The following is a 25,419-nucleotide window of genomic DNA, read 5'->3' on the forward strand; positions in this document are numbered from 1 at the left end:
GTATATTGTGTGCCTTGTCCTGAACTTGGTGGTGATGACACAAAAGAAAGAAAATAAGCCAGATTCTAGCCCTCATGAAGACGATGGGAACATAGACTATTAAAATCATAGTTTATCAGCTGTGATTGACAAAGGGTATGAATTCAAATGAACTCTTGATGAGCTTATTGGTACCAGGTAGATATTCCCTGAGAAGTATGGGGATAGGGTGATTGCTTTTGATATGCAGTGCATCTCAGACTTGTTCTATCTGAATATTGACCAAATAATACACATACACACGTATACGTACACAGAAAAGATAATGATTTAGACAGAAAACAATTTTAATGAGGGAGCTGATGTAAGTTTGACCAAATTAGTAAGAATAATGAAAGCAACTAAGTATGAAAATAGAATTTCCAGTGAAGTATTTTTGGTACCAGGTTTTTCTTCCAGGGTTGGTAGCCCCTGTCTGATGAGCACAAAATGCAAAGAATTGGCCTAACTCTACATTCTGCTGCCTTGTAATTGTACCTAAAAAGCGAGAACACATTTGCCTTTTATACTTCTGCAAGTAGTACATAGAAAAGGATATCCTGTTACTTTATTATAGTAAATAATAAGGTTCATGGCTATATTTACAAAGGTTGAGTTTTCAGCATGTGAAATGATGTGAAGAATGTTAAATCTCTAATATGTGTTTAATGTACATTTCAGTTGATTTTTCTCCAACTATAATAGTAGCAATTATTTTATTTATATGAGGGAAAGACGACGTCACCTAAGGGAAAAGCTAATAGATTTCTTGGCAGTTTTTGTATCATGTTGAAATCTTTTTCCATTTCTAACTGCTGTGAAATCCTTGCTACTCTGTCTTACACATGTTTTTTTAATTTATTAACTCTAATACCTACTTACTTTTTTTCTGCATTTAAGCCCTTATTTCATCTATGTTTTCCTACCTAAAATGTACTATCCTGGTTACTTGATGAAGTTATAACTCGATCTTGGTGCAGACACTGACTGGTCAAGGTAAAGGAACTAATTGATATTGAGCCCCTTCTCCTAAATGCCATAAATAATGCTAATTGCTACTTGTATACATATAATCCCATTAAGTCATCATAAAAACATAAAATTTTATGTAATATAAAAATATAATATATATTTTTATATTTTTATGTAATATAAAAATATTATATAAAATCCCCTTATTTTAAATATGATTAAGCTGAATATTAAAGATGGTGTGTAAGTTTACCTAGGACACATACCTAGTAAGCTTTACTTCAAACCCAAAACTTCTAATTGAAAGTGGTTGCTGTTGTGATTCCATTGCTTTTTCTAGATATTATACCTTCATCCTACCTAGAATTGCTTTTGAAGTTTTTCTACCTTGCCTTTGATTGAATAGAATTTACAATACAAGATTTTCTACATCATCAAGGCTTCCACAGAGTTGAAATGAAAACACCTTTTAGGGGTAGTTGTTAGCTGCCTACTTTTATAGTCTCTTTTGATTGAAAGCTCCTGTTCTAAATTTACTGCTTATATTTTTGAAGTCATATTTGTCTTATACATCTGACAAATACTATTAAGTGTTGACTGTGTGTCAGGCACTAAACTAGACCCTGGGTAGAGAGTAGTGAATAAAGTAGTGTGGCCTCTATGGAGTATGCAATCTAGTGGGAAAGAAAGAGATAATAAACCCATAAGCCAATAATCACACCAATAATTTAAACTGTCATATATGCCGCAAAAGAATAAAATAGTGGAGGTATCTGTCTCAGGAACTATAGTTAGAGGAAGTTTTTTAGAGAAAATATAAGAACCACATACTTGGTTAGGAACTGCAGAACTCTTTCAATGAACTCTGTGTATCAGCTTTTCCCATACCGAGTATCTGTTAACAAGTAGGATTTGGATGACTCACTCTTGTCCACTGTGGGGCCAAACTAACCAGGCTTTCTAACCTGGTGTTACCATTTGAGACTCAAATTCTCATATTTTAAGTTTGTACTGATTAAGAGGAAAACTAGGTAGAAAAAGTACAAGAAAATAGATTGGAAGATTAGTCCTTTAAATATTGGAAATAACTTGTTTACAAATGAGATTCCTTAATTTTTTATGCAGTATGAATTTTCTTAATAATCAATAATGCAGGCTAACACAATTCATGCAACATTCGTTTAGCCAATATTTAAGGCATATTTACCACACATCATGTACTGTGCTAGGTAAAAACTACAGATGTAATGGTGAATAAGACACAAATGCTTGTCCCCAAGCTTACAGCCTTATGTAAAAGACAATTACGGTGCAATAAAATGATTATTATGACAAGATTAGACACAGGATATCAGATTCTGGAAGAGATAATATCTAAACTAAGACCCCAAGGATGTATACAAGCAGGCCAGTAAATTTTTCATATTTTCTGAGAATAAATCCTTGATTTCAATAGCCATAACTTCAAGTTGAGAATATTTTGAAAATATAATTTTTAATATTTTCTAAATTTTAGGTTCTTAAATACATTTTTTAATTAGCTCTTAAACTTTTATTTTAAAAGTTGTTAAGTTTAAATAAAGTCATAAAAACCCAACAACTGTTTTCTCTAGAATATGCTGTGAAGTGTGGATTATAGGACAAATAGAATTATCAACACTTAGTGTATTGTAGATCAGGTTTCTACTTGAGAGTTCAAATTCATCATGTTTGTACATGAAATTTGATATTAAATTGTTTCATTTTTAAGTGGTAGCCATTAATACTAGAAAATTCAAATTTGGCAGTTTTTGTAAATAAGCTTTAGTTTTTCATGGATTTTGTAGCTTTATTACAGCTGATTTGACCTAAGGTCTAGACAGATCAACTGTGCCCTTGGGTTAACGGTGTTTATCATATGATTTCCTTTTCCTTCTTTATTGCACTTTATCTGTTTCCAGTTCACAGTGTTGATAAATAGATAACTGCGCTCCTCATACTTCCTCTTTCTTATAGGCAGATAGCTTTCAAAATGAAGGGCCAGACCTAGCTCAGTATTTTACAAAATAAGCATAAGTTTTTCAAGTTCTTACTTGACAATTTATAGTTCTTACTCTTCATAGGACTTTCTGTTGAGAGAACCCACAGAAGCCAGGCACCTCAATTTTCAAAAGTAAAATTGGCTTTATTGATGAGAAAAGTGTACATTTTATAATAACTGTATAATGATACAACATCCAGCTCTATAGTGGGTCGAGGAGAACTAAATACATATTAAATAAAATAAAATTATTTTGGATTACATAGTCTTCTCTCAAAATATCAAATTTAAATGTAAAGCATGTAAAATAGTCCTGTGGATGCTTCCTCAGTCATGGGTGAAATTCTTTTTGTTTAAATTTAGGTTTAGAGCTCTTTTATGGAGTCACTGTACCCCCAGGCCCAAGTGAGACCCTTTTTAGTACTCTAAGTGAATTAGCTAGTAGATTTATTAATGGCTTAAGGAGCATCTCCAGCCAGTCCCAACTAGTATGAAGGGAAAATGAAATATTTCTGTATTCTGTAACATAGAATTGGACCTATCCCACTGGAGAACACAGATGTGCCATTCACGAGATAAAAAGAACTTTAAAATAAAAAAAATAGTAAAAAAACCCCCAAACACTCTATAGTATATCTGCATCTGGAATAGTGCTAATAGTAACTTCACCCAACGTGACTGAAACAACTCTAGCAAGTACATGATCTGTGTGGGAATCTGAAGACACACCACTTAACAACTCAGGATCTGTGCTGTCCTTTAAATCAAAACACAAATAAGGACTAGAACAACATCAGTATGCATCCATTTCTGTCTTCCCAGCCATAAGGAAAAAACTGACTGTAACATTTTTTTAACTTAGAGTTGCAAACCTCATATATAAGGCTCTGGTCATCAGCAGGATCTTCTTAGAATACATAAAAAGGTGATAAGTGCGTACATGTGATTGCTAAGACCATCACACGGCACCTTGGTCCGATTCCAGTTGAGTAATTACATTCATTTTGTCCTTATTTTCCTTTCCCTGATTGTTTCAGTTAAATGTGGAAAAATGATCCTTCATTTTTCACCCAGAGAAGTTCGGCAGTATTGCTGCATGTATTATTTAGACTCTACTGCCTTCCTTTTTGGTCATAGGAATGGGGCTTAAAAGTGCTGGTTAGAATTGTTATTGTGGCTATTACTGTTGTTGCAGCATTTCCTGATTCAGAAATGTTCTGTGAACATCGAGCACATGACCGACTTTTGGATGAGCTGCTGGACTGTAGGGTGATGTCTTGAACAAGCCTCCTTTATCACCTTTCTCCCTGCCTAGCTTAGTCCCTTCGCTTAGACATGCTTTCCCTTTTCATACAACTGTGATAGCACTATTAGTTCCCTTTTATCAAATGCTTACTCCATGGCTGGCACTGTGCTAGTTCCTTTATATGGCTGAAACACATAACCTGCATAGACGACCTCATAGGGTGAGTAACATGATCACCATTTTACAGACAGAAAATTTAAATTGCGTAGGATCACAAAACTAAAGACGGAGCTGGAATTTGATTCCAGGTTTGTCTGATGGCAAAAGCTAAGCACTTAACTACCACCCTACCTCATAACTCTACTGGTTCCCAGAACTCTGAGCCCCAGTCTATGGATCATTGATCACACAAATAGCTTCTTAGCTTCTCTTACTGTTTATCACCAGTTCACACAGGCTGACCCCACTGACCTCAGCGTTGGAATCATCCTGCAACACTGGTCTCAGAAGGGCAATGCTGATTATGTTTACAGGCCACCAGGAAACTGAACTGCTATTGAGAGAATCTCTATGCTGAATCATTTTATCTGCATAACAAAAGTGGTTTGCTCTATCTTCTTTTCTTTCCCTGGTGGTGTTGTCATAACAGTGCTTTTAGCAGGATTAACCAGTAACTAACTTGTTTGCTTTGGTTTCCAATAAATAACTGCAGCCTGTTAATAATTGTGCATGTGTTTTATGTGGCCTCAGATAAACTGAGACAATCTTACACATCTGCATTCCAGATTGGGTCACTATTCCTTCATACTTAATCTCCTATTATGTAACTGTCCATTAACAAAAACTAGATCACACAAGGAAAAAACTTAAATATTTAATTTGCTAGTGCATTAATAGGTGACACTAATACACATGACTTTTTATTGTTACCTAAAGATAAGTGTTTGCTTAGAAATATAAAAGAATAAACCTAGTGTATGTTTTCTTGCTTTCAAGTATACCAAATCTGTCACAAATGCCTTGTGTATTGTGTTTACATCTTTATGTGAGCTCTGTCTAGACATTTTTTAGTGTTTTTAAATTGTTAGCTCAGTGAGGGTAAGGTGTGTCCTAATTTATCTTTTAGCACGTTGCAATGCCAAACACAGCACCGTGAAGGTAGTATATGCTCACTGAATGTTACTGAATTAGTGAATAAGGCTGTACTAGGTTGAAGAGATTTGCAGTCCTAAATTATTCTTGCCATCATTTCACTCTGCATAATAAGTAAAGAAGTTTTACTACGATGATTAAAAATGTGTTATCGAATTACTTGTGTAGATTCCAAAGCAGTGGGATAAAAGACCCTGGCTATGCCCCTTTGAGGAAGCAGTGAGGGTGTTTCTCGCTGTAGGCACAGTTAGTGGGTTTTATTTGTGACTGAATTAATTTATTTCTGTTAGGAAGGTTACATTTATGAATTCCATATAGCATTTTATAACCTTTTCCTTTTACCCCTACCCTGCCTACTGTTATCTTTTCCTATTATAAAAGTAATGCTTATTGTAGAGAATTTAACTATATATTAAAGTAAAAAGAAAAAATCACCCAAAATCTTATTATCCAGATATAATCACTCTTAATACTGTGTTTTGTTCTTTGCTTTTTCTTATTCATATAATTTCATACTGTTCATGTAATTGGTACCATATGTTTATATAATATTTTAGCATCATAATACTATAAATTTGCATTTTTCCATAAAATTTAAAATATTCTTTAAAGTACTTTGTTAAATTTTGCCAAATATTCCTTTATATAGATGTGCTATGCTTTATTTAATTATTCTTCTATTAGATATTTAGGTTGCTTATAGTTTTTTACGATCATAAAAATTATCTTTTTTACATAAACTTCTGTTGGTTTTCTGTTATGTTTGATTCCTGGGACTAAAAGTACTGAGTAAAAATATTGAACTTTGAGTTCTTGATACATAGTAGTCAATGGGTTTCTAGGAACCCTTTTGTAATCCACATTTCCATCAGAAGTATATGAAGATGCTATTTTATTGAGCCGTCATCAAAATAATTACCTCTATATACTTTTAAACAAGTATTATAAAGTAGACTTACTGACTATAATGTGTTGCTGTCATCAACTGTGCTCAGAAGAACTATATAAATTAAACATGTCAGTTTGCTTTCAAAAAGAATTTTTTTTTTGAGATGGAGCCTTGCTCTTGTCTCCCAGGCTTGAGTGCGATAGCATAATCTCGTGTCACTGCAACCTCTGCCTCCAGGGTTCAAGCAATTCTCCTGCCTCAGCCTCCTGAGTAGCTGGAATTACAGGCTGGGGTTACAGCCCACCACCACACTCAGCTAATTTTTGCACTTTTAGTAGAGATGAGGTTTCACCATGCTGGCCAGGCTAGTCTCAAACTCCTGACCTCAGGTGATCAGCCCACCTCAGCCTCCCATAGTGCTGGGATTACAGGAGTGATCCACCGCACCTGGCTAGAATTAGGAAATATTTTTAAGGGTACTAGTAGTTCCAAAGCTGCACATTTCAATACAGTTTCCACCTAAATCCAAATGTTTTTCAGGTCTAATTGTAAACTGCTACTTTTGTTTAATGTGGACTTACATAGTCTTCTGTATCAATACCTACTTCACTGGCAGTTTTGTCAAAGTGTGTTGGATTGAGGCATTTTGCATTATATCTGATGTGGTGTTAGCATTCCTTCTTGTAGCAATCAATTTCATTTCTATTTGCTGTTGTAACTTAAAGTTAATGAACATTCAAAGTTTACTTTTATTTATTCATGCATTTTTTTGTGGACTGCTCTACAAAAGCGCCTTTCTTCCTCACCAACATTCTATCCAAACTGAGTGCAGATGAATCTGAGTAGTTTCATTTTAGAGAGCAGCAGTCATATTTGTATTAGGAAGGCAATAGTCTTGGAAGAATACCAAAAAAAAAAAAAAAAAAAAAATCATTTTAAAGTGTTTGCCTCGTCCTCTAGCGAAAGCATTTGCGTTTCAGAGGCCATGGTGAGTCAGAGTCCCTTGCTGGTGCTTATGATACACTGCTAAGGGACTCTGCGTGTGTGTGTGTGTGTGTATTCAGATATATGAAATATCCTATGGGGAAAATATTGATAAAAAATAATTTGCCTCTTTATGCACTGAAACTTTTCCTACTTCTCTGCAGGAATTGTTGCAACATAAATACTCGTTTCAACTTAGTAAATTAATTTTTACTTATATATTTCTTTTACATTTCAGAATACCTGATAAATTGCAAGTTTGTGCCCCACAGCTGCACAGGTATGTATATGAATTACCTATAACTGTGTAAATATATATATTAACTAAGAATTTATATTTTTATGTATTAAAATTGCTTATAGATTTCATAATGTAAACATGTTAATTCTTGATTACTTACAGATAATGATAGTTTCAAAGGATAGTACATTTTATACATATATTTTATTTTATTCTTTTGTGAGAATCAGGTAAACATTTCTAAGATTTGATGAGGCAGAATAATTTTAATTACAAAGCATTCATGTGGTGAAGAGATTATTTTATGGAATTGTACTATTAAAGTGAATGGTGATGTGGAGTCAGACCATTGCAAAACCACAGTTTTGTCATTATTGTTTTATTCAAACTTTTTTTTTTTTTTTTTTTTTTTTGCTGCTTTTGAGTTTATTTTCTGTGATGGTTGCTTTAGGTATGGAGTGGTTGCAGATGTACTGTCTGCTGCACTGTCTCAAGCACTAGACGAATGGGAAAAAAATGTTTGCACCTGTTTAAAATCTCAACCATGCGGTGTTGTGGTTCCTGGGCAACAGGCAGGAATTCTCAAAAGCTTGGTTGCACCTGCTCAATTGTTGCTTGCAGCTGTGTCATATGAGTGAGAGCACAGAGAAGCTTGTTAGCAGTGTGCTTGTGCTCTTACGTATTTTGTGTACACTGACTCTGATTCTTACTTGATGTAGACCTTGAACTGTTACATTGGTTTATTCTAAAACTCACCGGTTTTAGCTTCTAAATATTTTCTTTAAATCCTCTGTTTTATGACTCAAAATATATTTTTTTAGTAGCTGTTGACTGCCCTAGATAATGTGTATGCCAACTTCTCAAAAGAATACCTGGGAGAGTATATCTCTTCAGATAACTGGGTTGATAATAATTTTTGTCCTGGTAGAGACATTTTGTGTTTGGCTCAATTTCACCGTGTTGGCAGCCCCACTATGTGAGGCTGGATGTAGTTATTGATCCATTTAGCTGAACAGATTTGAAAGCATTTGGCTATTAGCGGACACATGGGGCATATTCAGAAAATTTAAGGGTATATTGTAAGATAATTTCTTAATTCGTGTATGTGTTTCTGTTGCTGTTGGGGTAGAAGTGAGAGAGAAAAAAAGTGAAGATTAAATAGTAATTCTAAAAGGGGGGCTAAAATCCAGATGTACATTTTATGGAATATTATTCTTTAATTTAACAAATGCTAGATGCTTGGTATTTTTCATAAATGTTACTGGTAATGGTATTAAATTTATTTTAGTTATGGCTTTGTATGTTTTCTGACAGATATCTATATATTTGATATAGATAGGCTATTATAGATTGTATATTTTACTAGTAGGTAAAGTTCTATAAATGCAATAGGAAACTGCAACTCAATATTAAAGATATTTAATTTATTCAGTAGGCTCAAATTTCTAATATTGAAAACATTCAAATGACTTGCATTACTCTCCTTAATGTATTCTTTTAAATGCTGAGGAGTGTCCGTCGGTATTTAGTAACATAAATCTGAAGTCTTAGAGTTGGTTTATCTTTTCCTTTTATTGGCCCATTTGGAATCCTTTTTTTGTATTTTTAACAAATCAGTTTGGTATGAATTTAACTATCCTCTTTGGAAGTAGGAAACACAGTACAAAGGTAAGTAGAGGATTGCCACAGCCTCTTATACAATGCCTTGTACATAGTAATTGATCAGTAAATGTTGAATGAATGCATTTATGAATAAAACATTTCCAGAGCTAGAAATAGAGGGATTGTGTCCTAAAATTTATTACTTGTTATACAGTTTGGATGAGTCTTGATGGACTTACTTTAGTTCTCATACTGCCAGTTATACAGAGATGAGAATACTGATAAATTCTGTCCTTAAAATGAGAAATTAATGTATAAGAATTGATCCTCTTTGACTATTTTAATGAAGAATTGAAATAACACTATTTGCAATATGCTTTAAACTAAGTTTTACTTACTACAAGAAGTCTGTATATTATTCCCATTATACATATAAGGCTGAGGCATTCATGGCTAAGTTACTTGTCACCTTGGAAATACTTTGCAGCATATAAATAAACAAATCATCTGTGTTATATGGTTAATGCCTCGTCTTTCCTGAGCACTGGCTTGTGCTCTCTCTCTCCCTCCCTATCTCTATCTCACTAAAACACAAAAATAAAATGTGTGTTTAATTCCTTTGGGTCAGTTAAGATCAGAATATTAAAAATCTGTAATTATTTTTCTAAGCAAAAGTAATGGACCCTGTGTTTACTGTATACATATTTATAATTATGGTCTCTATGACTCACTAAATTTTAACTATAAATAGAGGTAAAGCCAAGCAAGAGTAGAGTCAAAAGAGAGCAGTTAAGACTTGCTTTAGATAGATTCTAGTGTTCCATTTTGTGTGGCATAAGCCCGTCACATAAGATTGGCACAGTTTACATAATACGCCAGTATCTATTGCATTAAAACCTTTTGTTTAGGCTTCTCAAATTTTAGTACCACTGGTTTATGACATACGGACTTTTAGGCTTGGAACTACCTTTCCTCTGGGAACAGTTTTTCTTTTACCTCAGTTCACACCAGTGGGCAAGAGTCCAATATCAAGGACATCAGTTTTTTCCAGTGAACCTTAGTGTGGTAGATTAAACTCTATCTCTCTGTTAGTCTCAATATTAGAAATGAAGAGATGAGCCAAGAATATATATTTGCTAGAATATTAATCATTAAACTAGACAGATAGTAGCAGCTTTTTGAGGGTCCTGTAGGAATTAGCCTGGAATCTTGAAGAGGGAGAAATCCCTAGGATTCCTGAGCATTATTGCAGGTTCCCCTGTGATTTCAGGGTTAAGGAAATAAAGAAAGTCCACATTTATTGAGAACATAGCATGCCTAAATATAATTTCTTTTTTTCTCCCTCCTTCTCTCCTTTCCTCATTTCATTTTATTCTGCATGGTGAATGGATGTCTGCTGTTTGCTAGAAATAGTGCTAGGCTAGATGAATACAACAAAATCTTTGTTCTCAAGAGCATACAGGCTAGTGAGAGACAAAGATATATCAATAGAGTTCTTTTTGACTTCACCACTTATTATTAGTATGGTCTCAATCAAGTTACCTAATCTTTCTGTTCCTTTGTTTCCTCATTTGTAAAACTGGGAAAATAATAGTATCTGTTGTCTGAGAGTTAATAACACACTACATGTAAGATTCTTAGTACACTGGTTGGCACATAGCAAGTACTGAAGAAATCTTAGCTATACTACTGTCATGTCTATAACTCCCAGTTCCACCACCATCACCACTACTGGAATTCACACTCTGAAAAAAGAACACCTAATTGCCTGAGAGCAGGAATCCTGGTCTGGGCATTATCACATAGATTGTATTCAAAGGTTCTATACAAAGTTACCTCTGCTTCCCTGGCCTTAGAAGATATTATAAACATCATGAAGCAGTGTACTGAATCTAAAAGACCTTCATGTGATATTTTTATTATTTTTCCCCAATTTTTGTATTGGGGAAAAATACGCATAACATGAAGTTTACTATCTTAACTATTTTTTGGTGTACAGTTCAATGGTATTAAATATATTTATAATGCTTGCACAGCCATCACCACAATACATCTCTATATAGCACTTTCATATTGTAAAACTAAAATACTATACCCATTAAAATATAACTTCCCATTTCCTTCTGCACTCCCACCCCCAGCCCCTGGCAGCCACCATTCTAGTGTCTGTCTCTGTCATTTTGACTTCCCTATGTAGTCATATAAGTGGAATCATATAGTATTTCTGTTCTCGTGTTTGGCTTATTTCACTTAGCATAATGTCCTCAGCATTCATCCATGTGGTAGTACATGTCAGGATTTCTTTCTTTTTTATGGCTGAATAATAATTAATTGCATGTATATACCACATTTTGCCTGTCCATTCATTCGTCAGTGGACCCTTGGGTTGCTTCCATGTTTTCATTATTATGAACAATCCTGCTATGAATATAGGTGTACAACTATCTCTTTGAGAACCTGCTTTCAGTGCTTTTGAGTATATACCCAGAAGTGGAATTGCTAGATTGTATGGTAATTCCGTTTTCATGTGTTCTTATAATAAGATTAATTTCATTTAAATTGAATAAAGCCTTTTAGGTTGAGTTTGTGAATAGCATTGATTTCCTCATAAGGAGAATAAGTTGAGTTAGGTTTATCAAGAACACATCTACTGCTTATGTGAGTTCAGATGCTTTCAACAAGCCTGTGACTACTTTAAATAAATCAGCATCTTGGAACCCAATGATGCACTTAGGATATCTGGATTGTAAATCTCATGCTTGAGTTTGAATTTAGGAGCTTTGAATTTCTTCCCACTGACCTTTACCAAAAGTCTAGCTCCATTATTCAGCAGCTGTGTGACCTCATTGAGGTCAACTGACCTTACTAAGCCTCAAGCTTTCCCATGTACAGTATGGTGGTAACAACACCTACCTTTTTAATGGTGGATATGTGGATTAAAGTAAGTCAGGGATACAAAATACTTTCTTTTGTGCACCACTACCACCTATATATTATTGCATAGTAGTCTCTATATATTATTTTTTCTTCTTTCCTCCTGTCAAAATATAAAAAGTGTTATAATGAGTAGTATAGGAATTTCAAGGAAGTGTGGGACACTTACATTAAGAAAGTTAACTTTGGTCAAGTTATGGCTCTGGTGATATCTGTTGATTGTCTCAGTTCAACATAGTTAGACTCATAATTTCTAACTATACATGCTGCATTTCTGTAGAAGGCTAAGGCTGTTTAAAGAAAACCAAGATGGGGATGCTCACATTCACTTCAATGTCTGTTGATTATGGAGGTGTGTCTTGCAATAGAAAGCCCGTTGACACAACCCAGACAACTCTCATCCCTCTTCTGAAAGTCAGATATCCTTAAAAGCAGTCTCTTGCAAATGATGAAGAACCTATGCTTGATGAGTTACTTTCACATGCATCAAAGTGACTTAAAAGTGGTCTTGTTGGTAATCTAAGCAGCCCCAGGTTTAGTGAGCATAGTTGTCAGTGTATAAATGGCTGTGTAAGGTTTTATTTTTTCTTGAGAAGGAAATTAGTGTGGTAAGATTTTCTGATTTCTTTCTATGCAAACTCAACAGTAGAAAAGCGGATTTGTGAATTTATATGTATGATGTTCCCTTAATTATCTTTAATAAAAACTAGATGATCTTAATTATAGTAAACCATTTTCCTCTGCCAGGCTGTTTATATTGCAGCAATATCTTCTTGAACAGCAATCAGAAAATGATTCTTTTAAAATAATGGAAAAATCACTAGATAATATATAGAATTGATTATACTCACCACAGGTAATACAGACCTGCCTAACATCAAATGTATAGTTTTGACCATGATGAATCAAGGTAGATATTGATGATTAATGGAATTTTTATTTAGTTGAGCATATTACAAAGGACCACAAACTTGGTGACTTAAACAGAAATTTGTTTTCTCACAGTTAGAAGTCTGAAATCAAGGTTTATTAGCCAGGTTGGTTCTTGTGAGGGCTGTGAGGGAACGATCTGTTCCAGCCTTTCTCCTTGACGTATAGATGGCCATCTCCTTCCTGTGTCTCTCCATGTTGTCTTCCCTCTATAAGTATCTGTCTCTGTCCCTAGGTTTCTCTCCTTTTATAAGGACATCAGTCATATTGAATTCAGGCCCACCCTAATGGCCTTATTTTAACTCAGTTACCTCTTTAGAGACCCTGTGTCCAAGTAAGATCACCTTTGAAAGTACTCAGGGTTAGAACTCCAACACATGTTTTGTTTTGGAGGGGTTGGGAAATAAAATTCAGTTCATCATAATTGGGTTAATAATAGTTAACATTTATTGAGTGACTTTCATGTTCCAAATTTTATATATATATATATATGCACATTTATGTGAGTGTGTATATATATATGCATGTATGTATATATAGATATGTACATATCCAATATATGTGTGTGTATATATATTTTATGATCCTTGCAACAGCCCTATGAGGAAGATGTTATTTCCCCCATTTTGCAGGTGAGAAAACAAAATGTCAGAGAGGATAAGCAATTTGTCCAAAGTCACATAGCGTGTAAATATTCAATGCTGGTATTTGAACCTAGCATCCCATGCTGCTTTTTAAATGGATAAACCTGGTAACAACTCAGTCAAAAGCCCAAAGATACTTTGAACATTTGAGGTTTTTGTGTTTTTTTGTTGTTGTTGTCATTAGAACTTGTGCCAAGGGACATTTTATCTATCAAAAATGGCGCATAAATGCCTAATCATTGACTGCCGATGTGTTTACTCCTGAGTGTTTTACTGACAATTGTCTTTGAAGGCTTAGTGTTTAGCACTCCTGAACCTGATAAAGCTTTTGGACAGGGTGGAATCTGAACATAGACTACAAGGGTTGATTCTGGCCCCCATTTGTATGGATGACACTGAGAGACAAGCCATGCCCAAGCCATGCCCATGCCTACTCAGCACATGTGCTTTGTACCGTCCTTTTCTCTCTCTCACTCTCCTTCCTCATCTTTGTTTTTTCACTATTTACCAGGTAGCTTGTGATTTTTTTTCTTTTATCCAATCTTTGCCGTAAGCGATAAACACTGAAAGGGGATGGAGTGAAGAGTCACAAAATTGGCAACATTTCTGCTTACAGGAAAGCCAGCTCACTTGTAGGTGTGTACTACACCCTGGCCACAGGCTTATTGTTATCCATGCTAAAGAGCCAGGCACATTGTGTACCTTATGTAAGTTTTCCATCTTACCAATGAAAACAGTTTGTTTCTCGCTTTGAAGTTTTAAAGCAGAACTTGTTCATGACCCAATTTCACTAATAATTCTCTTAAGTAACCCTTGTACTCATTTAAAGATTTTTTTTTCCACCCACTGTCTGTCTAGGCTGGTTTAAAATTTTTATATATGTACTTTTAAAAAATTGATTAGCTGGAGAGCTGCCCATTCCTCTGTGTTGTATAATAAGGATTTTAAAACTGCACACTGAATTCTGTATAGTGTAATTAAAACTGACCCACATTTGGACCTGAGTACACCAGGACTTAGCCAAACTTGCCATGAGCTGAGTTCTGGTGGCAGATGGGAACTAATGAGGACACACTCCACTCCAGAATTTCCCAGCTGCTTGGCCCCTTTTTGTACAAACAAGGTTTGGAGCGAAGTCCGGATCCCAAGAGCATGTTCTGTAAATGTGCTGTACCCAATGATTTGGGAAATGTTCTCACAAAATTGGGCTGTTTCAAGGTATCCATAAGGCCTCAGTGACTTTCAGATTTAAATTCAAAGGGGCCTTTTGTGCTTTCTACAACCAATTTTTAATTTTCAAGTGAATAAAACATCGCATTCCCCCATCTTTTCTCTCATGCCTGGTGATGGAATGATCACTTTATATCACAACCTGGAAATTTGCAGGTGATTATCTCAGAGACAGTTGTACATCAGGATAGACAAAGTCTCCTTGAAACCTATGGATCTCTTCAACTGGTTTGATGTCCTGGGACTATTCAGGCAGATGTAATTGAATCATTCTGAAGCAGCTGTAGCTGGCATGTGGTCTCTCAGATTGCTAGCACCTGCTTGTTTTTTTGCAACTCACTAGAGTGAGAGAAGTGCCAAAACCAGCATTGGTCTTGGAGCAGATAAAGCACTCCAGATCTTATATCCCATTCCCCTTCCAACCTAGCCACATCATCACTGGTGCCGAAATTAATAAAATCCCTTTTCATGATTAGGTCTGAGGTATACTTTTACTTCTCATTCTTCTCCGTATGCAGATCCTGACATACTGACCATGCAAATCCAAAAAAATAAGGGAGTATAATGGTGATCAGGTGGCTTTGGGGCTCTCTTATCATTAGACAACTGGGTAGCCTGTGGTTTGCAGAATCATTTAAATGAATGCACCAAATTCATTTGCTGTTCCAGCACAGTCTTATTGGCACAGAGAATAAGCAGATAATGTATAACAAACTGTGAGCTGTTATGGAATATGATGAATACACTTCCTTAGCAAGAGGGAATGTAAAATGGAGCTATCTCTCTAATATAAGGTCTAAACTAACCGCCGTGGATTTCTTCAACGCTTACTATGTGCAGGAAAATGAAGTATACTAAAAAGATAAAAATTTTTGGACATAATAAGTATGTAAAATATATTTTGAAATACACAGACTTGGATTTTTTTTTTGGAGACGGAGTCTCGCTCTGTCGCCCAGGCTGGAGTGCAGTGGCGCAATCTCAGCTCACTGCAACCTCCACTTCCTGGCTTCAAACAATTCTCCGGCCTCAGCCTCCTGAGTAGCTGGGACTACAGGCACGTGCCACCACACCCGGCTAATTTTTTGTATTTTAGTAGAGATAGGGTTTCACTGTGTTGCCCAGGCTGGTCTCAAACTCCTGAGCTCAGGCAGTCCACCTGCCTGGCTCTCCCAAAGTGCTAGGATTACAGGCGTGAGCCACCACATCTGACTGGATTTTTAAAAAATGTTTAAACTCATTTAAAAAGGAGTTGTTTATCTTCTCTTTGTTTCATTTTATTATTTGGCAGGCATATATTTAATCGTTAAGTGTTATCAATATCCTAATGTTTAATTTGAATCTGGTCATAATAAAGACAACATATTTACTTACATTTTATAGCTTATGTTGCAAAGCTTTTATAAAATGGGTTTAATATTGATAATATTTTGAGAGAAGCTATGACATAAATGGAGTTCACAAATAATGGTAATAAGAGTGAATTCTAAAATGGTAATTTATTGTCATCAGCAGATGCCTGTGTTGCAAGGCATGACTACATGCTGTGAGCACAGAGAAGTATCTATGGTACTGACTGCAAGAATCTTATGATATTTGAGGAGACATGATACAGGTTTTTAAAAAAATAAAATAAGGCGCTCTCAGTGTCAAATTGCATGCTCGAGACCTGGATTTGTTGTAAAATGAATGCTACAAACATTTTTTTTTTTAAGTTAGGCAGTCTAGTTGTGAAGTCAGTGTTCTAAATTCAGCATCCCCTGTCTCTCCTTCACTGTCCATGAGACAACACTAATCCGTTATGGCTGTCTCTGTCTCTACAACAAAACTTGACCTCAGAGTCCCTCTGAAGACAGTACTTTAGACAACCATTACCAATTGTTGGAAGTTTCATGTAATAGGAAACCCATTTACCATTGTTGAAAAAATATCATTAAGTGCCAAACATATTTAGTGGAGGCAGAGATCTCTGTGAACTGCTGGGAAGAGGCTGAACTTAAGCTGGGCCTTGAAAAAAAGCATGAAACATAGGACATGAGGAAATAAGAAAGGAGAACATCAAGCATTGCCAAGCTGAATAATGTGTACAAATGAATTAAGATTGGAATTATATGGCATAGTCAAAGATAATGAGTAGACCTCAGGTATAAACAAATAAGTGGTCATATTTTAAAAATATAAACTAATGAAATAAACTAATGAAAAAACATTAGTTTAATGTTTTTCTCCTCTGCTAGACTGTAAACTGTGAAATGTGATAATATTTTTTCTTCTTTTTTTAAATTATACTTTAAGTTCTAGGGTACATGTGCACAACGTGCAGGTTTGTCACATATGTATATATGTGCCATGTTAGTGTGCTACACCCGTTAACTCATCATTTACCTTTGGTATATCTCCTAATGCTATCCCTCCCCCCTTCCCCCACCCCACGACAGGCCCCAGTGTGTGATGTTCCATTTCCTGTGTCCAAGTGTTCTCATTGTTCATTTCTCACCTGTGAGTGAGAACATGCAGTGTTTGATTTTCTGTCCTTGCGATAGTTTGCTCAGAATGATGGTTTCTAGCTTCATCCATGTCCCTATGCTACTCAGACCATCCTATCTGAATTTGATCTCCCATGTGTTTCTGTAGGTTCTTATTGTTTTCATTCATGTACACAATTTACTGCACAATTTTGGGTGCAGATTATCACTGCCAAAATTCTGTGTGAGGAATATAGGGGAACTCAAAGTAGTTTTTATTCTTTTTAAATTTATATAAGAAAATGAAAGAACAATAATTTTAAGAAGCTGATTTTTATTTTTATAAATACTGTGGCACTTTCAAAACTGACTTGGAGGAATTTCTATTTTAACTGTAGTATTTAAGAATTATACTGTTAATACATATCTCTGGTTTCAGGGAATAAAGACAGAATATAATAGAGTAGAAAGAGTACAGGGTTTAGAAATAGAAGAGAGGGATTTAAGTTTCTCCATTATCACTTATTGGCTGTGAGATATAGGCAGCCCTTCATGTGCTTTTACACTGTTTCCTCATCTGTAAATTAGAGATGACAACGTACCAAAGCACTTTAAAATTTAAAACATCTCTTCTTCCTCCTCTCATTAGTCATCATAATCATAATGCTATTCTGAAACCATGTAATGAAATATGGTCTTCTGTATAGGTCCTTTTTTTTCTACCACTTATTATTTGCTCTAGCTATTGCAGATTTACTTTACAACTTGAGTAGAGCATTATACTAATCTAAAAAGAAGCAAGAATTCCAGAAACACCCTATAACCTAGTCATGGCTAATATTTACTGTTGAGCTATTTGTACCTCAATAACAATTCTCTGTCATTTGTAATATAACTGCTTAATATAAATAATTTATGTATTAAAAGTCAATGTTTTATACCAATCCCAAACAGTGCCTTTTTATGATTTATTTTATATTCATTCATTCATTTAATTCAAATTATTGTAGCTACTGACACAAATGCATTCACTTTCTACCTGATTATATAGGAATACCCTAATTATCTATATTCACATCTCATTGAACTTATAAAGTGTTAGGAGACCAGTGTCTGAGAAAAAAAGTCAAATATAAATAGATTCATCTCTGAGTTGTAAGAACCTTTTGTTCCCACCTTTAGAATATTTGGTGACTAATTAATTAAGTAATGAATGCACACCTCTTAAGTTAAAAAACCAAAAGAAAAAAATTTGATATTGCAGTTTCCTAGGAAGTTAATGTTTTCATTCTTTCATCTTTTAAGCATGTAATATCTAATAGTTAATATCTGCATGTATCATCCTTATGGTTTTGAGAGTCTTTAAGGGAAATTATTAATACAATTTATATTTTTCTAAACAAAAGGATTCCTCTACATTTAGGGTAAAAATGTGTGAATAGATATTTCACACATTCATATTTGTGTGAAATATATTTTCAAAATATATTTCTTAAACTATTTAAAAATAAATTTTTAAAAGTATTTGAACTTTTTACACTATATTTCATTCTTATATTTTGTTAAGCATATCAAAAGAGGATTATACCACAGTTTATGACTTTTTAACAATAAAAAATTAAATAAGGTAGGACTATCTGAAATTTAAGATTTAAGTGTAACTACATAACGATATGCACAGAAAATAGAGATATTGAAAATTAACAAAAATGTTGCTTTTATAATGGCTTATATTTGTGTAGCAAATAGGATAGCTGAGTTTAGTATTACTTAAGAAATGGTTAATTCTGTGTGTCGGGAGACAATTCAAACATAATCTTTAATCATGCTGGTCTGATGCCTCAAGCCATGCTCTGTATACTTATTAGGGTCTTTGCCAAGTGTCATGATAGTAATACACTCTAGACCAAAAGAAAATTGATTTTCTTCTGTGTAAATTTGTTATTGATATTATATTTAAATTTCTATTGATGAAAAGTTAGAATATATAGTATGTGAATCAAGTTCTTCAGGAACATAAATAATTTTTTATTTGCTCACTGATTTATGTCCAATTAAGTAATGTCCAGAATACTTTTGCTATTGACCACATATCATTGTCAAATATTAATTATTTACATCAATATACCGCTTGAATTTTTAAAAATATAAAGGCCTCACTTTATCACCCAGGCTGGAGTGCAGTGGCATGATCATGGCTCACTGCAGTCTCAACCTCCCAGGCTCAAGCAATCCTCCCATCTCAGCTTCCCCAGTAGCTGGGACTACAGGTGTGTACCACGATGCTCAGCAGATTTTTAAATTTTTTTGTAGAAATGGGGGTCTCACTATGTTGCCCATGCTGGTCTCAAACTCCTGGGCTCCAGCAGTCCTCCTGCCTCAGCCTCCTAAAGTGCTGGATTTACAGGCAGGAGCCACTGCACCCAGCCTATTAATTTTCTTTTCTTTTCTTTTTTTTAATGACCAATTCCACTTTAAGATCAGTTTCTGGCTTGCTTGAAAGGATTGGATTAGAAGACGTATCACTTTTGGAGGACATCTGCGTTGGATTTAAGAGGGAACAACTCCAAATAGAGGACAGTACATTTTGTTTGAGGCTTACTACTACCAGAAACCATCACTGCAACCTCTAAGTTTTCTCATTGATTTTTATTTGTCCTTATGTGCTTCTATCAGTTGGAGGCTTTGAGATCACTATTTACACTTACAAAACTGCTGTACCTCTTCCTCTGTTTTAGTCCTAGAGAGTACAGGGAAAGTGTACTAGTTACCTATGGCTGCTGTAGTAAATTATGATAAACTGGGTGACTTAAAAACAACAGAAATTTATTCTCTCATAGTTCTGGAGGCTAGAAATCAGAAATCAAAATGTAGCAGGGCCACATTCCCTCTGAAGGCTCGCAGTGAAAATCTTTCCCTGGCTCTTCCAACTTCTGATGGTCCCAGGTATTCTTTGGCTTTTGGCACTATCACGTCCAACTCTGCCTTCATCTTTACAGGACCTTCCCCTCTGTATGTATCTCTCTGTGTCCTCTCCTCCTATTAAAAGCATATCAGTTATTGGATTTAGGACCCACCTTAAATCCAGGGTAATTTTATCTGATGATTCTTATTAGTTGCATCTGCAAGGACCTTGTCTCCCAAGAATGTTACATTCTGAGATTCCAGGTGAACAGGACATTTTGGGGACTCTAGTCAAAATTCAACCTACTATAGAGAGTAATTTTATTTTTCTGTAGTAAATATCTTTGGAAGGCTTATTTACACACTGCTATGGTTTGAATATTTGTCCCCTCCAAAACTCATGTTGAAAGTTAAGCCCCAGTGTGGCAGTACTGAGAGCTGGGGCCTTTAAGAGGTGGGTCATGAGGGCCCATGAATGGATGAGTCTTTTCTTGAGTTAATGAATTAATGGGTTATCATGGGGGTGGGACTGGTAGCTTTATAGGAGGATAAAGAGAGACCTGCGGTAGCACAGTCTGCCCCCTTGCCATGTGATGTCCTACATTATCTCAGGACTCTCTAGAGAGTTGTCACAGCAAGAAGGCTTTCACCAGTTTTGCCCCCTCAACCTTGGACTTCCCAGCCTCCAACTGTAAGAAATAAATTTCCTTTCTTATAAACTGCTGAGTTTCAAGTATTCTGTTATAAGCAACAGAAAAGAGACTAAGACATATGCTAACATGTTAATTATTTTTCCCCTCGGTAGTTGACAAAGTTTATCCTATCCTCTGTTTTTAGAATACTTGTTGCGTTAGCACCTTAGTATTTTTTATGAATTTCATGGAATTATGAATCATTTTCTGTCATACTTTTTTTAACTACTGAAACTTATCATTATAGATGACAAAGTTGAGGTATAGAATAGGTAACCAACAGTCACTAAGTCTGCAGATGGACTGCAGAACGAAAAACTGACATTGGTATCATCCATCTTTTCTGTGAATCCATGTGTGTTGAGATGCCAAATACACTTTTATAGTCCATGGCACTTTCACATAACGTTACTTGTGACCTAAATAAATCATGAGTTGTAGAAAATGTTTTTCATAATGATCTCCAGATTCTATAAGCCAAGTATACAATTGAAATTTTGTGCATAGATGCACAAAAATATTGTGCTAGATGATTGCATGTTGAGACCACAAGGTAATCCATCTAATTTCTGTACTTAGCATCGGCCAGGTCTTTTTTTTTTTTTTTTTTTTTTTTTTTTTTTTTGAGACGGAGTCTCGCTCTGTAGCCCAGGCTGGAGTGCAGTGGCCGGAACTCAGCTCACTGCAAGCTCCGCCTCCCGGGTTTACGCCATTCTCCTGTCTCGGCCTCCTGAGTAGCTGGGACTACAGGCGCCCGCCACCTCGCCCGGCTAGTTTTTTGTATTTTTTAGTAGAGACGAGGTTTCACCATGTTAGCCAGGATGGTCTCGATCTCCTGACCTAGTGATCCGCCCGTCTCGGCCTCCCAAAGTGCTGGGATTACAGGCTTGAGCCACCGCGCCCGGCCTCGGCCAGGTCTTTATTAGAGAACTATGGATATGGCCACACATGCAAATACACATCCATTAAATGAACACTGGAATCATGAATATCCAGGTCTAGATTAAAACAGCAAGCCCAAGGCTCAGAAGGTTAATTTTTAACTTTAAATAACCAGTAAGTGGCTGAGACAGGACTAAACTCAGCTCTGCTCAACTCAGACACCTGTTTTTTCTACTTCTCCCAAGTTGATTCTCAAACTGCAGGAAATCTTTGTGTTTTTCCCCTTGTAAGTAAGGAGCAGACCACTTTTAGGGTGAGTGGGTAGAGGTAGCAGAAGGTGAAGTAAACCATTCCTAAAAGAATTGGGATATAATTGGAAGCATTTGTTGACCCTTTCCACCTCATGGTTTTGGGATATTACATTTTCTTTAAGAATGCTCAATAAGCCAACACTTCGAATTTTAAACATAGATAATTAATAGAGTGATTATATGAATTAATCAGAACCAGTATTATAGGTCTCATCTACTGAACAGTTTCTCTAGCTTTCAGCCCTTTTGGTGCAGTTCTGTTCTGGATAAAATATAATTGTATGCTCATAGGACAGAAAAATTTTACAAATGAGCTTAGGCTTCCCTGCCAGAAAAAAAAGGATGAAATATAAATGAAAATGAAAATTAAGTAAGCCCTGAAATGTTAATATAGTTAAATGTAAAAATATGCCTTTGATAATACCAGACTGGGATTTGCACCCAAAACACATTAATTGAATTAACCTATTTTAGTTTGTCTTGTACCTGTTGCCGATAATAACAAAGAGAAGAAACTATTCTTTTGTTAGATAGCAGATTTCTTTCTGGTGTGGATTACTCTTCTATCATGAGTAAACGATTACAATTCAGTTGATCCCAGGCACTAGAGACAGAGCTCTGAACTAGAAGACCCAGAGAGAGACACTAAACAAATTAACAAATGCATAAATAAGATCCATTCAAGAAGTAGTAAGTGCTAGAAGCACAACTACAACAAAAAGGATAAAGAATGGCTGGTAATCCGGGGGCAGGGTGTAGGTGGCCTTTTTGAGGAAATAAAGTTTGAATTCTAAGACTTGAATAACGTGAAGGAGCCATTCAAGGGAAGATCTCGCTTACAAGAAATGCAATCTCTAAATCATTACAGGTTATGCAGGGTTGTGCATCCAAGGTGTGTGTGTGTGTGTGTGTGTTAGAGTAACTGTGACAAGGGAGGAGTGTTCTGTCAACTATTAACAATGTACAGTTGGGAGGTCTGCTTCTTCAGGGGCAACCAGTTGATCCTCCTCTTTATCCTGGTATTAAATATAGCCATAGTAAGCATTTGGGAATGGATTAAAAATGCTTAATCATATCTCCTTAAACTTTGCCATATCCCATAAATTTTAACCATATCACCTAAAATTTTGTTATTTCTGAAATCTGTACTAAGTTTGGCCACAAAGGGAGGAATTGAATTCATTGCTACTCTTAGCTCTCCCCAGCAATTTCATTGTCTGCTCTGGTACCAGGGTTTGTTAGAGAAGCTACAGGGATTTTTGAGTCATCATTTCTCCCTTTGGTAAATCACTTCTTCAAGTAGTAATATCAGCCCTTTTCCTCCTTTTCCGTATATCAAGACTGAAACTGAAAATGAAGGGTTAAACTGATTTCTTTTGATTAGTTTCATAGGAGCCCAAGATTTAACATAGAACTTTTCCGGAATATATAGTTATCTCTCCACTTAAGGTGAGCACGGGAAATCTGTTTTTCTCATTTCTACTTTCATCTTGAAACCGAAATTTCACCAAAAGCTTCATTCAGAATTTTTTTATTCATAACTAAGCAAAGATGTATGGTAGTAAATCATTGAAACGGATTATCTTTGATTGAATTTTCCTGAGTTTAATGTGTCTAATCAACTTTTCATTCACCACATTATTTTCCCATTGCTTGATGTTATACCAGATAATAGTATTACCATGACCCAGGCTGATATTATGTGAAAAAATGCACAAGGAATTACTCTGAACATTTGAAAAATACAGTCAGATAACAGTTTCAGAAATTGTTAGGTTTTTTGATGTGAGAGTCTAACTATTTTTCACTACAAATACTAAAAATTTATCAATATACTTTTTAGTAGGCTTTAGCCACATCCTAATTTACAAACGAAACTATTCTTGCCAGTTATACCCTTGAATCCTACCAAGGGAATTCCATGGTTCTATCCTTATCGCAATCGAACCCAGAAATGGAGAAATGGACTACTTGCTTTCTTAGAAATACCACAGTGCACACTTTCCTATATCTAACTGATATGACCATATAATTTGTCATCTCAATAATGATTGAGAGATTTTTGCTTTAAAAATATGTATCCAAATGATAGGAATATTAAGTCACAGTGGAAGAAGGCCGTTAATATACTGAAGCCTCAAGTACCACAAATTTTAAAAAAGGTAGATATTACTATTTTAACTGTGAGCACGCAGTATCAGGTTATCCAATATCAAAAACATATTAAGAGTGCTTGTGGCAATATATACCTGAATTATAAATGAATTTTGATATTTTGACATTTTGTTTATATGAGAGCATATATCAAGGGTAGATTCAACAAATCAGCTTGGTGGCTGCAGCTTTAAGTTGGCAGTAAAGTATGTAAGTAATACATTTCTCATCAGTCTTGTTTGATAGTCTTGATTTAACACCTTGACAGAACTAAACCATTGAGACCCAGAGGTACTTGTGCCTGGGGATAGTCGTTAAGATAATATTTAGTTTATTCAATGAGCCAGAATGTTCAGTGTATATATTGTTTGCTTTTGTTATAAAGACATGGCTACAGTCTACATACAAAATACCAAGTAGAGATTTGTTTATTGTAGTAGGCATAGGTGCTCAAAATGGATATTTAAGTCTCAAACATATTTTTCCACCATTCTGTATTGGATTATTAACACACAAAATTATGTACTGTTAGAACTATAAGGTAACTTACAGATTATTCTCTGAACTAATTTAGTTATTATTTTACAGTGAGGAAATGGAAACCCAGTGAAGTTGAATGATTTACCGTGGGACTAAACAAGTCTAGAATGAGAAATTTAACAGTCCAGTACTCTTTATTTCCATGTATATACCTTTCACCATTTACCATTACACTGAACAATCTTTGTGCTATTTGTATTTTTAAAATGTAGTCACAGGGTCAAAAAACAGTTTGAATGGTACACAAGGATATAAAATGAAAAGTATGTCTTTACCGACTGATAGTACTATTCACCAGAGATAAAAAATTTCAACTGTATTTGTGTAGAGAAATATATCTATATACCTTTAATTTAAAAACAGAAAGGGAATCATACTGTTCAAATACATTTGTACTTTTTTCTTAATGCCATGTCTTAGAGATTTTATATATTCTAGATACATTGTTTATATTTTGGTATCTTTTCCACTTTTTAAACAGATACTTAATATTTCCATTTTATGGATGTCACAAAATGTATTTAACCACTGCCTATTTATGGAAATTTGGTTATTTACAGTTTCTTTGCTGTTTAAAAATATTATAAAACAACTTTCTAAATATATCCT

General features: G+C 35.1%; 1 protein-coding gene across 25 annotated transcripts in view; it reads left to right on the forward strand.

Moving 5' to 3' along the window:
• ZBTB20 (zinc finger and BTB domain containing 20) overlaps positions 1-25,419 on the forward strand; it is an 811,121-nt gene that overhangs the window by 236,233 nt on the left and 549,469 nt on the right. For 24 of the 25 annotated variants that reach the window (XM_050781935.1, XM_050781939.1, XM_050781938.1 and 21 more), the window contains one exon: positions 7,520-7,561. The gene's annotated coding sequence lies outside the window, so the exon portion shown is untranslated. Of the gene's footprint in view, positions 1-6,174; positions 7,286-7,519; positions 7,562-25,419 lie in introns of those variants that run through there. The other variant, XM_050781942.1, reaches the window with a different exon arrangement.

Source organism: Macaca thibetana, chromosome 2, assembly GCF_024542745.1.
Source record: "Macaca thibetana thibetana isolate TM-01 chromosome 2, ASM2454274v1, whole genome shotgun sequence".
Classification (NCBI taxonomy): Eukaryota; Metazoa; Chordata; class Mammalia; order Primates; family Cercopithecidae; genus Macaca; species Macaca thibetana.